Raw genomic sequence first — 10,170 nt, 5'->3', positions numbered from 1 at the left:
AGATAGTCATCAACTCCTTACAAGATGAAGCTAATTCTATGTCCTCTTTTGGTCACCTACTTCAAGATGCTTAAGTGTCATATAGAGAGTCTTTTGGCAATTTTTTTTCCCCTCATGTTAGGCGTGAAGGTAATTCTGTAAGTCATAATTTTACTAGATATGCTTTACATGTCACAGGTTTTTTGGATTGGGTAGAAGAGGTTCCGCCACTCCTCTATGTTGTAATTCAAACCAACTTAGTTTTGGTACCTTAAAAAAAATCCTCAGCTTTCTTCTAATATATATATATATATATAAGTCACATAATTTTCATAAATAACTCATTAAATCATTTAAATAAAATAAGGTGAATGGTAATTTGAAATGTTAGATAATAAAATTAAATCTCTTATTTCAACGATTTGGTGGAAAACTTTATTCATAAAACAATTAGTCATTTAACATGTAAAGTTGAGATTATCAACTGCATGTTTGTAAGTTGTAACCAACCTAACGTTGTTCCATTTAGGCGTTGGTTTGATATCTGAAAATTACCGATTTTGTTGAATATCTATCTAGTAACTATACTAGATAGCAAGTGCTCGTGAAGTTGTGACAATCGTGAGTTCATAACGCTGACTTGCTAAAATTTCTATAAAAGTTCTTTCACTAAATTAAGTGATGATTTGAGTTACGTTGAGCACTCACAGCAGTGTAGCTATAATGCTATATTGCTAAAATTTAGCTCTACAAACACAAAAAACGTGCTGCAGCAGTGGAGGCATAACTTAAAATTTTAGATGATTTGCTACAGTGCACATCTATCTTTAGATGTGCACTGTAGCTCCAAAGCTAAAAAAAAAAAATATATTTTATTTGACTATTCTCTCTCCTTTTTATTAAAATATTCTCTCTCTCTCTCTTCCTTCTCTATCTTTTCTCTCTTTCTTTTCGTCAGACTCTCAGTCTCAGCTCTCTCTTCCTTCTCTATCTTTTCTCTCTTTCTTTTCATCAGACTCAGTCTCATGGCGTGATCGGCGATGGCGTGGGTCAGTGGTCGGCGATGGCGTGATCGACGATGGATGGTCCGGTTCGACGGTGGTTTGGCTTTGATTCAGCGAATCTGGTTCGGTGATGGCTGATCGGCGATCGGCGATGGCATGGGTAGATGGATGTTGTGCCTCTTGGTCTTGTTTCTTCTCTCTATCGATCAAGCTCAGATGGTGGGTTTGTTGGTGGTCTGGGGTGCTAGCTCCATCGCCGATCTGTTCTGCTGTGTTGGTTTTTTTTTTTTTTTTTTTTTTTTTTTTTTTTTTGTGGATGTTTTTTTATTATTTTAATGAGTTTTTCTGTGGTTTTTTTTTTCTTCTGCTATGGGCTGGTGGTGGTTGTGATGGTGTTGGTGCCGTGAGGGGCTATGGGTTGAAGAGAGGGAAGAGAGGGAGAAAACAGAGAGAAGATGAATAGTGAGAAAAAAAATAGCTGACTGTGGATATATATTATTTTATCGTGGTTGTTATATTATTTTATTGTGTTGGAAGATAAAATAGCTCCACTGCTGTAGTATTAGTGTAGGTAAAATAGATAAAGTGGTTTTTGTAGTGCTAAATAGCTATAATTATTGCTCCACTGCTGTGGATGTCTAACTTATACTAGATATGTCACACTCCCTTTTTTTTTTTTTAATCCCATGGCTTTTTTTTTAGCTTTGGAGCTACAGTGCACATCTAAAGATAGATGTGCACTGTAGCAAATCATCTAAAATTTTAAGTTATGCCTCCACTGCTGCAGCACGTTTTTTGTGTTTGTAGAGCTAAATTTTAGCAATATAGCATTATAGCTAAACTGCTGTGAGTGCTCAACGTAACTCAAATCATCACTTAATTTAGTGAAAGAACTTTTATAGAAATTTTAGCAAGTCAGCGTTATGAACTCACGATTGTCACAACTTCACGAGCACTTGCTATCTAGTATAGTTACTAGATAGATATTCAACAAAATCGGTAATTTTCAGATATCAAACCAACGCCTAAATGGAACAACGTTAGGTTGGTTACAACTTACAAACATGCAGTTGATAATCTCAACTTTACATGTTAAATGACTAATTGTTTTATGAATAAAGTTTTCCACCAAATCGTTGAAATAAGAGATTTAATTTTATTATCTAACATTTCAAATTACCATTCACCTTATTTTATTTAAATGATTTAATGAGTTATTTATGAAAATTATGTGACTTATATATATATATATATATTAGAAGAAAGCTGAGGATTTTTTTTAAGGTACCAAAACTAAGTTGGTTTGAATTACAACATAGAGGAGTGGCGGAACCTCTTCTACCCAATCCAAAAAACCTGTGACATGTAAAGCATATCTAGTAAAATTATGACTTACAGAATTACCTTCACGCCTAACATGAGGGGAAAAAAAATTGCCAAAAGACTCTCTATATGACACTTAAGCATCTTGAAGTAGGTGACCAAAAGAGGACATAGAATTAGCTTCATCTTGTAAGGAGTTGATGACTATCTCCGAATCACCGTCAATGAAAAAAAGCTACAACAAACCATAACCAAAAGCAATAGCATTTTATGATTAAAAAAAACAGAGCAAAAACATATTGTGTTACACTGAGTAGGATTTGGTGGCGCTGCTATCTAAGGCTAACAAGCAAAAAGTGCTGGTCTGGACAATTCTTATCAAATTGCTTAAGGACAAAAGAGAACATAACAAGCACATAGTAAGACGGGAATGATTTTATGTACCCATTTATTTTGTCACATTAGTTTGGTATATTGTGGATTTGTGATATTGGCATTAGTAAAAATCATCTTCAAAATTCTGTAGTGGATGAGTTTGCATTCCAATGATCATGGAACTCTAGTTCAGTCATCTATGGCCCCTAGGCTACAAAATGTGTGAAATTCAGAGTCAATTTCTTTTGAAAAAACTTACGAGTACCAGCTTAACAATCATTAAAAGGCCTTCCCGGACCTGGCCCAAATGTGTGTCTACAGCAAACCATTAGAAAACTTTCATGGGCTTCTTAGAGACCTGTCTCGGTATTGCTGAGGCTAGAAAATGTAAGTAGGTTTGAAAGGAATCAGCTTCCAAGGGTCATTTGGCATAATATTATTCTAAGACAAGTTTATCAACAAACTTTTCTAAGTTTCATTTAATTTAAAATTGTACTTTTTTCTCAAATAAATAAATTAAATTGCACTCAACAAAATTCTACTACCAAATCTAGTAGTAATAGTTTACTCTATATAAAGCTTGATTTCTTAAATTTTAAGAAATTTAAAATTTTATTTTACTAAAATTCTTTTTATGAAATGTTTCAAATTATATTTAAAAAATTAATATTTGTTTTAATAATTTTTATTATATATGTATATGTGTGTGTGTATATATATATATTACAAATTGTAAAATTAACTTTTTTAGATTGAAAATTTACTTTTGATGACTATCTCCAAATCACCCTCAATGAAAAAAAGCTTCAACAAACCATAACCAAAAGCTATAAGGAAAAAAGAAAAAAAAAACAAAAAACAAAAACAAAAAACAAAAAAAAAGCCTGATGTAATTGCTCTTAGGTTTAAACACTTACCACTTTCATTAATTTTTTAATGAATCGAACACTTCCACTATTGACTATTTGATTGATTATTCATAAAATGTTGACGAAAAACATGCAATTATGAGTATCTTTCTTAAAATTAGGACAGAGGGAGATGAGACCTTTGGAATCCTTACAAAAGTGTACTGATTCTTCTGAAAATTCAAGATGAGCAACTTGTCTCACACCCATTTCACACACTTTCTTATCTTTCCAAGCTTTTTGAGTTGCTAAAAGCTAAAAAATATAACTTCACTATTTTTTTTTTTTTTGAGAGAGTTTCAATCTATAGCGTTTACTTCTGATGATAATTATTTTATCATCAGATCAAATACACTAATTAATTTTTGGTCTAAACAAGGATTGAACCCGAATTTCTTATTCAACCTTTGGAGACTTTACCAATTGATCTAACTGAAATAACAACACCAATGTGGATACTCTTACAAGTTACAAGTTACAAAACAAACATTGAGATGATATTCTCAATATACATGTTGAATGAATAATTGTTCTTTATTTTTTATTTTTATTACCAAAACTAATTGTTTTAATTATGAATGAAGTTTTCCTCATCAAGTTGAAATAATATCTTTAATTTTAGGCGAAAACACCATTTTGACCCCTATATTTTGGGGTCATAATCAATTTGGTCCCTATATTTTTGTAGCAGTAATTTGGTCCTTGTTATTTTTAACTTGCAGTCAATTTGGTCTCTACTATTAACTACTAACGGAATATGCTTATGTAACAAACGATGTGCATTATTAACACATTAAAGCTTAGGTGGCAACTAAAAATAATAATAACAAATGTCATGTCAACATTTGAAAAAAAAAAACAACTTACCAATTTTAAAGAAATTATAAAAAAAAAAAAAAATTAGATGATCTGATATTGAATTTCAAATTTTCAACACGAACCCGAAAAAGTAAACTCAAATTAACCGCTAGAAATCTTTTTTTTTTTTTTGAGAAAGAATCGCTACAAATCTTAGTTCTACAATTCATGTTACCGACCATCTTTCTCCTCTCTTTCCCAACTGAAAAATTGAAATGATACCGTATCTCCACAACAAATAGAATTAGGAGAATCAGCCATAGAATGAAAGACAAAAATAAAATAATCTCAATTTCATTTCCTTCAAAAAATTTTAAATTCCCACCCAACTCCTCTAAACTTCACCAGATCCAAAACCTATAAGATCACATCTAAATCAGCCAACCATGTCCTGCTTACCCTTTCCCTCCAACCCACAAACGAATCCAATATCCTCCTTCAAACTCGCGAGTGTTTCCCTCGCATCCCGGAATGAAGATCCTCTCACGAGCGGCTAGCTCTTCGTCGGCGTAGAAAGTTGGTACCACGTGGTGTACTGTCTAGTGAACTCGATATACGTTCTTAGAATCACCACCGCCGATTTTAGGCACTTTGATTTGGATTTGGGTTTCAATTGTGCTTTCCTCCTGCCATTTCTTTCAATCTCAAAATTTGAAACTTTTTTCTCCCTTAGATTTGTTCGTCAATTCGTCAAGCACATGGCCTCCATGGATTTTTTTCTCCCTTTGGATTTGGCTTCTCTTTTTCTTTCTCAGTTGAGTCCACTTTGAGTTATGGAGTTGTGTTTTATGACTTTTGTTCGAATGCTTGGGACGTGTAAAGAAAAATGAATTGAAGAACTGAGATTTGTGAAGTTGATTTGGTTTTGATTTTTCTTGTTCATGTTCAAGTTTTAAGAGCATTTGAATTTTTTTATAAAAAAAAATTGGCAAATTGACTTTTTTTATTCATATGCTGACGTATCATTTACTATTATCATTTTTGTTGTCACATGGGTGCCAACAATGCACACCGTTTGCCACATAAGTATATTTCATTAGTAGTTAATTGTAAGGACTAGATTAACTGAAAGTTGAAAATAATAATGATCAAATTAATTGCTATAAAAATATAAGGACTAAATTGAATATGACCCCCAAATATAGGGATTAAAACGGTATTTTTGTCTTAATTTTATTATTTGACATTTCAAATATCCCTCAACCTTATTTCATTTAAATGATTTAATGAGTGCCAACGAGGGTTTAGCTGAGTGGGTAAGGTTCAGACGTTTCGTGCGACACACCTATGTTCAAGTCCCGCTGCCCACAGGCTTTCATTGGTGGGTATACTTAGTGGTGAGGCGTACTCACAAAATGTGAGGTGACTCCCACACAGAGGGTACAGAATGGGGACCGACTACGGACTCCCTGACCGAGGCCACTGGCTCTCTACTTGGGGGTGTAATATGACGATAAAGACTCCAATTTTTGCTTNAAACCAAAAAATAAAAAAAAACAAAAATAAAAAAAAGAAAACAAAAAACAAAAATAAAAAAGAGAAGAAACAAATCGTGTTACACTGATAGAATTTGGTGGACGTCACTAAGGCTAACAAGCAAAAACTGTTGGTCTAAATTCTGTTCAAATTGCTCTATTAAAAGAAAACATAGAACAGCCCATAGTAAGAGGGAAGGATTTTAGTACCATTTGTTTTGTACATTAGTTTGGTATCGGGTATTGCATTATAAAGATCATCTTCAAAATTCTGTAGTGAATGGTTTGCATTCCAATGATCATGGAGCTCTGTTCAGTGACAGTCATCTCTGGCCCTAGGCCACAAAATGTTGAAATTCACAGTTTCTTTTGAAAAACGTAAAGGTACCAGCTTAACATCATTAAAAGGCCTTCCAGCCTGGCCCAAATGTGTCTCTAACAGTTGGAAAATTTCATGGGCCTCTTACTTGGAGACCTGTGTCCGTATGGCCGAGGTTCGAAAAGATAAGAGCATTCATAATTACTAGCACTCTTGCTTTGTATTTTAATCTCTCTCTCTCTCTCTCTCTCTCTCTCTCACATTGAACCTCTCTCTCACTCTTTGATCCCACCCTCACTTTCATTCAATCTCGCTCTCTTCATTCTCTTTGCACTAAGCTTAGCCACAGCTGAACTCAAGCAACCACAACCACTTCCACTAGTGATAGCAGTGGTTTATGACAATAGTTTATTTCTTCTTCTATTTTTCTTTGTTTGATCTTCGGTTTTGAGGATTTAGATTTGGCTTGGTTGTTAAGATTTGATGTTGCTTGCATGTGCTCAACTTGGATTTTGATTTCAAATGCATAAAGGTTCTATGAATCGCAAGGGAAATTTGAATGGGGTTTCGAAGATGGTGAATTTTGTTTGAGATTTCCTTGGATTTGACTTTTTTGGATTTGATGTTTCTGTTGCTATGGGTGTAAGTTATGGTTTGGACTAGGGCTATCAAGCCAAACCACCAATCCACCAAACTAACTAAATCTAACCCAACTCATTGGGTTGGGTGGGTTTTTAAGGGGTTGGTGGGTTGGATTGCCACATTTTTTTTTCTTTATAATGGGTTGAGTTGAGTGCGAGTCTACAAATTTAAATTGACTAAAATAAAATTTATATATTGTATAAAAATAATATAATAAGGGTCTGATCAATGTATGTCTTTAGGACATATATTTATCATCTATTTTAGGAAATTTTTTATGGAGAATTGAAAAAGCTGTCGAAATATTTAATTACTTTTTCATTTTTCTATAAAAAAATTCTTAAGTAGTTTACTAATGTGCCCTTAGAGTATACATTAGTAAAATCCTAATAATAATAATAATAACAGGTTAATTATGACAAAGTTAATTAAACCAACCTATTTATGACAATCCCCACAAGTTGGTAATAATATAACTAATTTCAAAAAATATATTGGATTGAGATCAGTTGCACCATGCAATTCTCCATTTTTCCTTCACAAGTTTTTTTACAATTTTAACTTTTTACTTTTTTTTAATATTTTTTATTTAATGGTTGAGATTGAAAGTTTTCTTTTCTAACTTTCAGTTTCAACCGACAGCTGGCATATATGCAACTTTAATTTCTACCAAAATTGAAATTCCTTAGTCATCATTGATGATGCTATCATAATTACGTCAAACTTTCAAAGTGTGCAATCAATCCAGCGTATGAAAACGAAAAACATGCAATTATAGCTTTGTTAGAGCAATTGCATTAGTGCTTCTAAAATACAAAAGTGATAAAATTTACACAATATAACATGAACCTCCCACATCAGCTTATCTATAATTGTGCAAATATACAAAGGAGCTACACTGTAGCTTTGCATAAATAGTTTTATTAATTTCCTTTTCTTCCTCTCTTTTCTCTCTCTTCTTGCCATAGTCCTATCTTTTGCTCTCTTTCTTCCTCACTCTCTCTACATACCAGGTACCATCTCTTCCTTGGTTTCTTGAATTTTTTTTTTCTCTCTTCACATAAGATTCCTATTCTCCTTTGATTTTTTTTTTCCTCAATCTTTGTTTTCCCTTCCTTGTTTCTTCTTCTTCTTCTCCTTCATACCCAAACCACCACCCTAAACCAACCACAAACCCACTACCTACCAAAACTATTTTTACCGCCTAACAGCTAAAAAACCCAAAGAAATGGTCACTTAGTCAATCAAGGATGGGTTGATGGAGTTTGGTTGCTTAATGAAGGGTGGGTTGATGATGGGTGGGGTGATGGTAGGTTGATGATGGGTGTGGGTTGAGTCATTGATGGTAGCTTGGGTGGACTGATAGTTCGTTGATGGTGAGTTGATGATGGTGGCTGATCCATTCGTGGGTTTTATCCGTTAATGGTGGCTGATCCATTCGTGGGTTTTATCCGTTAATGGTGGCTGGGTGGGTTAAGGGTGGGTTGTGTTGCTCCATTGATGGTGGTTGATTGTTGGTGATTTTGGGCTATGTGGATCTCTGCAAGAGAGAGGGAGTGAGAGAGTTCTAGAGCGAATGACGATAAAGACTCCAATTTTTGCTTTTCAAAAAAAAAAAAAATGATTTAACGAGTTATTTATGCAAATTATGTGACTTTTAATTAGGTTATGTTACTAAAAATACATGTGAATATTTATTTGAGTCAACACATAATAGTTGGTAAAAACATTTTGTTAAATTAGTTTAGAAGAAAACGCTATCCTTGTTTTATTAGTTACTAAAGACATGCCGTATAATGAAAAAAGCTACAACAGACCATAACCAAAAGCTATAGCTTTTTAAGAAAAAAGAGCAGAAACTAATCGTGTTACACTGAATAGAATTTGGTGGAACCGTCACGTAAGGCTAACAAGCAAAAACTGCTGGTCTAAATAATTCTGTTCAAATTGCTCTATTACAAAAGGAAACATAGAACAAGCCCATAGTAAGATGGGAAGGATTTTGTAGGACCAATTTGTTTGTTACATTAGTTTAGTATCGCGGTATTGGCATTAATATAGATCATCTTCAAAACTCTGTAGTGAATGAGTTTGCATTCCAATGATCATGGAGCTCTAGTTCAGTGACAGTCATCTCTGGCCCTAGGCCACAAAATGTTGAAATTCACAGTTTCTTTTGAACAAACGTAAAGGTACCAGCTTAACAATCATTAAAAGGCCTTCCAGGACCTGGCCCAAATGTGTCTCTTAACAGTTGGAAAAGTTTCATGGGCCTCTTACTTGGAGACCTGTGTCCGTATGGCCGAGGATTGAAAATAGCTGGCATAATATTATTCTCAGACAAGTTTGTCTACAAACTTTTCTAAGTTTTCATTTAATTTTGTTTAAGAGAGTGTATTGTGTGTAGTATAATTTGTCTTACGTTTCTTTAAAAGTTACCATGGCTTTTGAGTAGAGTTGTGGTGTGCCTTTGTGTTAGAACCCCTTTCCCTCTCCCTTGTGTGTGTGTTTGTTTCTCAAAAAAAAAAAAGTTTCATTTGATTTAAAATTGTACTTTTTTTCTCAAATAAATAAATAAAATTGTACTCAACAAAATTCTACTTCCAAAAATAGTAGTAATAGTCTACTCTATATAAAACTTGATTATTTAAATTTTAAGAAATTTAAAATTTTATTTTACTAAAATTATTTTTATGAAACGTGTAGGGTCGGTTTTTGTTGTAGCCCAAAAGATATGGGTTCCTCCATGCCCAACGAACCCAGAACAATAAATTTGTAGAGAGTGGATTGAAGGTTTAGGCGCTCACCGGCGTGCATGAGGCATAAACTACTTTTCTTTTATTGAAAGATACTAAAAACAATTTACAACTGGGGGATGCTCCTCGGACCATGGCGGAGGAGGTTTTTCTCCCCAAACTCCTCCCTCCAAACTCCTTTTCTCCTTTTTAACACTTTGCTCTCCTCTCTTATATATCTCTCTCTTCCTCCTTATGTTGATCATCTATTAGCCTCCCTTCTAACCGTCTGTCCCATCAAAGGCCATATCCGTGCTCAGGTGGCTCACCCTAATCGATGTTGCCTTGTCAAGGGGTTACATCCCCATTAATGCGGCCAGAAGGGTTAGGTGAGCATATTCAATGCCGAGGTGATAGTTCGCCCAGGGCTTGCCCCTTCTCCGTACTTCTGTTGCCAACGCGTGGCACTGGGCCCTCTCCTCCTCGAATATTCTAGGAGTCCTTTGGTAGGGTGGTCCTCGTGTTTCTCCGAGGTCTCGAACGCCCGAAGAC

The sequence above is a fragment of the Quercus suber genome, unplaced genomic scaffold (genome assembly GCF_002906115.3).
Source record: "Quercus suber isolate HL8 unplaced genomic scaffold, Cork oak 2.0 scaffold_395, whole genome shotgun sequence".
Lineage (NCBI taxonomy): Eukaryota > Viridiplantae > Streptophyta > Magnoliopsida > Fagales > Fagaceae > Quercus > Quercus suber.
The sequence above is the reverse complement of the archived record's forward strand: the minus strand, read 5'-3'. Positions refer to the sequence as shown.